At 41.1% G+C, this 8236-nt stretch overlaps 1 long non-coding RNA gene across 6 annotated transcripts; it reads left to right on the forward strand.

Moving 5' to 3' along the window:
* The first annotated feature begins 5476 nt into the window (after positions 1-5476).
* On the forward strand, positions 5477-7696 carry LOC143127188 (uncharacterized). 6 transcript variants are annotated; one of them, XR_012987539.1, is made up of 4 exons: positions 5477-6295; positions 6380-6407; positions 6928-7046; positions 7394-7696. It is a non-coding gene; the product is annotated as an uncharacterized LOC143127188 (long non-coding RNA). The 6 variants fall into 6 exon arrangements; XR_012987540.1 differs by having other exon boundaries at positions 5477-5703; XR_012987538.1 differs by having other exon boundaries at positions 5477-6407.
* The last annotated feature ends 540 nt before the right edge of the window (positions 7697-8236 follow it).

Below are 8236 nucleotides of genomic sequence, written 5' to 3' on the forward strand. Positions count from 1 at the left end.
AAAGCTAGTGACAAGCTCCCTTTGTTAGTCAGCAAGTTAATGTTAGGCTATAATCAGGGACGGACTGAGACAAAAAAACGTCCATGGCATATCTGGCCCAAGCGGCCCTCAAATCGGTCGGGCACACCTAATTAAATACAAAATCCTTTCATTACCCTTAAATATACATATGTTTACAATTAAGTGTCGTGCAGCACTAAAAATGGACAAATGTAGGCCTCATTGGCTATTGTGGTAGAAAAAACACTTACCCGTTGAGACAAAAGTAGCCGTTGAACTGTCAATATTTTAATCACAATGCTACAAAGTGACACAGCCTGACTAAGTCTAAGCCAGTTCAACACTGAGCAGTAGAGTGAATGTACTGTATATTCTGCAGCATATTTAACCAAATCTGAGGCTGGAGCAACTGTGCCTATCCTCACAAAGGGGTCAAGTCCTCCTATTTCCTATATGCAACAATCCAATCAGAATGTGTTGTTCACCTTAATAGAGACTGACATCTTGGCAAACCAATAAGGCAGTGTTTCACAAACTTTTTTTCTGGGGACCCACTTTTTAAAAATGACAGACCATCGCGACCCATTTCACTTCAGATCTAACATGCAACCACCAATATTGTTTTAGGCCACAGGTTCTCAAACTTTTATATGCCCCCCCCTAACCATTCTACACTGCCATATGTATACGTAATAGCGCCTAGGTCTGGCCTACTACCACTACTATTATAGGGATTGGTGATGCACTGACTCAGTTTACCACAACTCTGCAATCTCAATTACACATGAAACAATGTTAAATATTTGTAACATTGTTTTGTACAAACACACAACCTCAGGTTTTCCTCATCCTGCTTTGAACACAGTTGTGTTGCATTTTGAGCACCATCAGCGTGGAAAGTTACCTAAAAGATAACGTTTTAATGCGCATCCGAGAGTTTGGGGATATTCTTGCATTCTACGCAATTGTCAATCTTCAACATAGCAAGCTGTTCCTGTATATCTAAAGAGAGATGTTGTACTAGGCTGCGTTGCGTTGCAGACAAATGGATCCATAACAGCGTTAATTCCGATGTAAACATAGCAAATAACTCAAGTCGTTATATTGTACCCTATTACTGGAGGTTTCTTTGGAAAGTTGAATCCGCATGTTAAACGTTTGCTTATTTATAGGCCTTATACTAAGGCTGTGTATTGGTGTTGGGACAAGCTATGTTGTAAGACTGTGAAATGAATACATTTCAGAATAAGAGGCTTTTGCGCAATAGCCAAAAGATAATAGAGTTTGCGAGGTGGAAAACAAGAGGAAATAATAGCTTTTAAAATGTCCATTTAAATTGTAGCCTTATATAATGCATTGGTGTGCATTTTAAATCCGAAATAATAAGGAATGTAAGGAGGCTGCTATTAACTTTAAAGAGTGCATCTACAATCGAAACTATCAGCCTATGACGCAAATTGAATAGCCATGCCCAGTATACGGATGTCTGCTTTAGCTGACAGCATGGTAACTAGATTTTAATCGGTCAACGGAAGCTGTCCGTTAATATTCATGCTGATTCATGTCCCTTGCATTTTGCAACTGCGAGGTCCTTTTGCGAGTGAGATGCACGCTGACCCCTCTGCGACGCGTTCGCCCCCAGTTTCAGAGCTATTCTAGGGCCGTCACTGTGGTAAACAAACTATATCCTAATAGAAAACTGATAGCTTTCCAGGTTAAATGGTATAAGCTAGGCCTATTACACAACATAAATTGTGCTGGCGACCCAAATAAAATCTCCTGCGACGACCCAGTCTTTGGGAACCAATGCAATAAGGGATATGACATCAATCCACCTTACAAAGTGTTTTTTGGGTTTTGTCATGGAACTTATATCCTCAGATAACCTTTTGCCCTCTTTGCTTAATTTTCTTGTTAATCAAATATACACATGAAGCTATGGTCACACTCCGATAACTGTCCGCAACTGCCATATTCTTCAACTGGCAGACTGCAAAATAAAGAGCTGACTGACAGACTGAGGTTAGTAAAAAACCTTTATGAAGTTATGAAGAATAAATAGCTGATTTACAGGCTTCTATGACCGCTCACACTTGCTGTGTTCAGATGGCGGTTCTCTACAGAGAGTACAATCTTGACCTTTTGTCCTCTGTGTTGCCTACACTATCACTCTGACTGATCAGAGGTAGCCATGGAGCACATGATCTCCATATTCAAGTAGGTTATACAAGCAATTATGAAAGAAGAATTTCTGCTTGAATTTAAAGTATCATTACAAATTATTCAATAGGCTACATTTAAACTATACAATGCTCCAAAACATTACTGAAGCCTATGTGTAAAGAACTAAATTACCTATTGTAGTAGACCTTATTGTAATTTATACCAGTTATTGCTATAGGACAACTAAACAACAAAAGTAACTTTGTTGCCTGTTGGTGGAAATATTTTATTCCTGTAGGCTATACTACCTACCTACATTGCTGGTACATTTTAGAACAGTACTACAGCTAGAAGAACTGATTCCCTTTAATGTCTTTCAGTAGCTTATTGTATAGGTTAGTGTTTCTTAATTGGTGGGTCGGGACCCAAAAGTGGGTCGGGGAACCGTTCTGGGTGGGTCGCGGAGCTTGTGGTAAAGAATTTCAAATGCTACCTTATCAGATCTAATATTGGACCTTTATTTTGATAGACTTTATTCGTATGTTAATGGGACAGAAACCCCAGGGTGTGGTGTGCAGTGAATTGCTGGCACATGAGAACATGAAAGTACAAAATTGAATCCGCACACTGAGCTCCACGTTGACTATTTAATCACCCAAGTAACGTTTCGGGCTACTGCCCTTCTTCAGACTGTGGATTAAATTTTGTTCTTCTATGTTCTAAACCTTTGGAATTCGTCACCTGCTTGTTTTTTTTCCGGATGTGCGCACCTCCTAACTTAGAACATTAGAACATGAAACCATCCAAGCTAAAATTCTACATGGAAACAAAGGGCCCTATCATGACATTCTAAAGTGCATCGTCACTCGTCAAAAGCTTATTCAAATTTAGTAGGATGTCCAGTCCACATTGGGAGGGGTTTCGTTATCAAACGTCAAGCGCATGGCGCAACAAGGTGTTCCTAGGTTTTTTAATCAGTCATATGGGTGTGTTTGGAGTGTAACATCATTTAAACCAATGAGAATGACATCTGTCATTCCCTTTAACGGCGCAAAGCGCGATGTCAAATAAATGGATACAAGGAAGTACAAGGATACAAGGAAGTTTATTGTCACATGCATATAGTTACTGGAAGTAAGAAATGCAGTGAAATTAAGTCTCGTGTCAGCCTATTTGTGCATTTATGGGGGGGGGGGGGTAAAAAGTGCAATAGAAGAGGGGTTTAGTAGATTAAGTGGCAAGGGCTGCATAAGAAAGGTGGGGGAGGATTGGGATTGGGGGGGGGGCACCAACAAGGAGCACCCAAGAGCAACAGGGGCAAGGAAAAACTCCCTTACCAAGGAAGAAACCTTGGGCATATCCACGGCTCAAGGGGCTAACCCAACTGCCAGGGGTCTTGGTGTGTGTGTTGGGGGGATGACAAGGGAGATGGGATAGTGTGCTGTGTATGTGGGGAGAGGGCAGTGTGCAATATGTGTGTTGGAGAAGCTTCCTCATGAGACAATGTGCTGTGTATTGGGGGGGGGGGGGGGCAGTGTGCTATAAGTATGTTGGGGATATGTGTTGGAGAAGCTTCCTGATGAAATAATGTGCTGTGTATGTAGGGGAGAGGGGGGGGGGCAGTGTACTGCAAGTATGATGTATGTGAGTGATGACAGTGAAGATGTGTGTGTGGGCGGGAGGGGAGTGGAGCAGTGACTGTGTGTGTGTGTGTGTGTGTAGTGTGTGTGTGGGTAGGTGGGGGCAGTATGCTGTAAGTATGTAGAGGATGTGTGTTGGAGAAGATCCTGAAGACAATGTGCTGTGTATGTAGGGAGGGGGGGGGGGCAGTGTACTGCGAGTATGATGTATGTGAGTGATGACCGTGAAGATGTGTGTGTGGGCGGGAGGGGAGTGGAGCAGTGATCGGTTGTGGCATCAGTTTCGGTTTTAAAACGGAACAGTGTAGCGTGAAAGCGAGTGCCTGTTGCAGCGTATAGGGCATGACAGACGAGCTCCCATTATGAGCGCACTCTACGGACCAGCGGCATCTTTAGTAGCATTTTTATTTATTTTTTCTCCCAGCAATCAGTACAAATCAGCATGGTTAAATACAACAATTCAGCAAGATAGATTTGGCCAAGGGTGGGCCCCCTTTGCAGTTGCTATTTTTTGTGTAATTAATAATTTTGGTTAAACATTTTTTAGCATTACCCATTAAGAATTCAAAGGCTGTTCAAGTTCTGATTTCAGTGAACAATTCCATTTTAACATTTCAATAGCAATCACCAACACCACCCTAACTTATGACAGGGATGTATCGGAACGTCACATATTACCGTCCCGTGTCCAACCTCTTACGTGTATGTGTCAGTTAATATTCATTTCTATACAAACCAAGACGGCGGATTCCTAAAGAAACGCAAGCACCCACACCATAAGTATATCTAAATTAGCTATGTACCAAAAATTACATTTTCCGTGACTCGAAGAGCTGTAAACAGTGTTGTAAGGCTGCGTGTACAAATCCGCTTGGAGCTCCAGTGGAATTTTGAATTGCGAAGAGAATTCTCGGGCTAACCGTTGATGTGCCGTGAGAAAGGTTGGGAATAGGCACCCACCAGCCCAGCACTAAACTCCGTGGTAAACAAAATATGTGACTGATATTTCAGGCAGTAAAAGCCTCGGTAAGAACCAAACTAGATTTTGTTCAAATCTACACACCTATGGCTACTGAAAAATGTAAGGTTAATTTATCAAATGTTATTTTGAAGTATTCAAAAACATCGTTGTTTTAGAATTGTCGACGGAATGGTTGGTAATTAGCACGTTTACGATAGTGGAGGCTAAACGCCTCCTGAATTGCGGAAATAGCGTTTACGCACCTCTAAATTGCGTGTATCCACCTTTAAATAGCATACAAGCTTATGTCATTTTACAATTGTGTATAGTTTCATATTGTTTGTGTCATAGCCTACTGTTGAATAAGGCCTGTGCAACACAGTTTAAATTGCGCTACATGGTATCAGTGACCAATCGTCTTGCCGCAGAAGCATCAAAGATTAGTCACAGAGTAAACGAGTTTGGATAATACATGTTTTTTAAAATGGATATACACCGATTTCTGAAGCGTCAAGGCAACATCCCTCCTACTGATTATGCCAGAAAACAGCCTCGACTACAAGCCCAGAGTGAGCCCCAGAAACAATACAATTGAGGTTAATTTGGTGCGCGCGCGATTCATGCCACTGAGGCACGGCATTGACATTATTGGGCTACTTCAGACACGGAAGTTGCAAGTGACTCTACCTTTTCCCATTAGCTTAAGCAAAGATCCTTAATATACAAAGATAAAGCAGCACAGGCTTCTACAATGGAATGGAATTGTACACAGTTCCTGCCTCCTAAAAAGGCGTGGTCAGAATGCGCTGACGCTACCTCGTTGATGAAAACGTCAAATATTTTTCATTTTCGCGCCTCTCTCTTGCTGTGACCAACTGGAGCTGGCCTGGGTGACTGAATTTGGTACATCGTCGTGGCAAGATGCGGTCTGATTTCCAGGTAAGTGGCAGTTTGAAATGTGGCAAGGTATTTGTGATTAGTCTGTGTCAGTGTAACGAGTTATCTATGTAGTAAAATGTCTGCGGAGTTTAGGTAATAACATTATTATTATTAGCTCATTGAGGAGTAACGTTAGTTGACGTTAGCTAGCTAACCATCTGATACCGATAGCAGAGCTAGCTGAGGCACTAGCTACCAGATTAATTTGGTAGTTAGGCTACAAAGATAATTTACGAACCTGATATTTGCTCTACCTAAATCGGCATCACTATAGCTTGTGGATCAGATCTACTGCAAGCGACATTGATTTAGCAGTTTTGAAATGTGTTTAGTTGCTAGTAAAAAATGAGTAGCTACCGTATGTACACAGTTGTTGGTGCACTGAATTTTATTATCCGCCTAGCGTAGCAGCTAGTGAAACATTTAGTTTTACGCCATATTCTCTGTCTGTCCTTGATGACGCGACGATTTTCTCTACTGATCTCTGCCCCGATCCTGCACATTACATATTTTTGTATTAAGTTTGTCTCTGATGGCAAATGTGTAGTCAGGGTGGCGCTCAACGATTGTGTTGAATAACGTTACATCAGTTGTGAGTAGTTTTTCTCGGATGGTCTTGCACACCCTTATCAAGCAGCACTAAAATGAACGTCATGTTTGCTAATTCTCTCCCCAGTTGTTGGACGAGCAGGACGCTATGGATGGTGAGGATGAACCCGCGATGACAGGGAGGAATGAACTTGAACCTGTGTTATTCAGAGGATAAGTCAATGCTATGTACTGTGTTCTGTAACTGTCCGCTCTTGTGGCCATTCAAATGTATAGGGCAATTCCACGCAAAACTGTAACATCCATAACACCAACACAATGCCATGGTATTTAGTTGGCATTATGGATGTGACAGTTTTGCGTGGAATTGCCCTATACAAGTTACAGACTTTCAAAGTTAAACATATCAAATATAATTTCATATAGGCTACTAACAATCAGACCTGAAGACTTCATGAAACACTACCAAAATAAAGTTGAAACTAATTCTACAAAAGGCACTCCAAAGGAAAAGCCTTTTTGGCTGCATTGGCCAACATGTTTCGACCAACAGCCTGTCACTATGAAACTCTGTAACTAGATTTAAACTTCCCTCTGTATGGAAAAAAAGATCTATTATTCAACATTAGTTAACACACTGAGAATGATTGCTGCACTATATGTATTGTTCTCTAGCAACCTGAAGGTCCAAGACTCAATCCACTGAAGGCTCTCCGTAAGATGGTGGATCTGATGTCTGCTTTGTGGTCCTATAGGACGACGCCATGGATTGGGGTCAGAGATGCGCCTGAGAAGTAAGTGTTTGTGTTTGTAATCAAGTGCTGTAATCACAATTTGACTGATGCTAAAACTGGAGTAGGGGATTTGAATGGACATTTATACCGTGAATTTAAGACATCAAAAAGCCTGTTCATGGCCTCAAAGAAGTCAGTCGTAGTATTTGCCTAACTTGGCAGCCTCTCCAGCTGTATCATAGTCTTCAGTCCTATTGTGTTATCACAGCATTTATAGTATGAAGGATCATATTAAGCAAAGCAATGTGCAGGTGTAGTAACTTAATTTCAAGAACATAAGAACATAATTGTAATTCATGATGTTTTTTTTTTTTTTTTTACTTTGCGTGGTGTTGTCTCTGTTTTAGGTGCTGTAAATGCTGGCCATATGACTTCAACCTTCATCCAACCAAACGAAGAGATCCTGCTTTCCTACACTCCATTCAGGATGTTAGTTAATTCAAAGACAATAACAGTATTTAGTTTTGTAAATGCTTAACTACCACTCAATGCAGGACACATCTACTGGCAGTTGATGGAGGGGGTTTAGGGCAGTTGTGCTATTCTTTTCCTTGTGGGTAGACTGCAGAATGTGGCTATGTATGCAGGTGTTAAATTGTGGGATTTGTTGAAAATGTGAATTTCAAATAAAACCATACCATTCAAAGTTAGCCTCACACACTTTATACCCTCCTTTCCTCAGGTTTACTTGTTTGGATCGGATGGACAAGTCGGCACTCCTTATATTAACAAGCTACCTCTTTCTTCTACTAGTTCAATAATATGGTATCTGAAAGAGAAATGCCAGTGTTCATCATATTTTTAGCCTTATGTCAATGAAAAAATAAGTGGTGTATTTCCATTGTAATTTGCGTGGGTAGTAGGCCTAAAGATATGGCCGTGTGGCGGCGCTGTGGGATACATCGATTGGCGCTACTTTATCAAACATCAGAGGTAAGGCTAATTGAGAAAGCAGACGTCTGGTTAGGTGTGCTAGTTAGCAACTTGTTAACCAGGGGCACGTTTCCCATAACTATAGTTGCTAACTAAGTTAGCTACTTTGTTGGTTACAATGCAAACTATGGTTTTGGGAAACGCACCCCTGGCTGTCCAGATTATTATGTGATATGACCTACTTGTTAAACAATAATATGCAATACTATAGTACAGTGGTTCTCAAATGGGGGTACGTGAGATTTTAAAATATACAA

This window comes from Alosa pseudoharengus, unplaced genomic scaffold (assembly GCF_046254945.1).
Source record: "Alosa pseudoharengus isolate Yale_2024_CS ecotype anadromous, Long Island Sound unplaced genomic scaffold, YU_APseudo_1.1 YU_APseudo_1.1_scf_17, whole genome shotgun sequence".
Taxonomy (NCBI): domain Eukaryota; kingdom Metazoa; phylum Chordata; class Actinopteri; order Clupeiformes; family Clupeidae; genus Alosa; species Alosa pseudoharengus.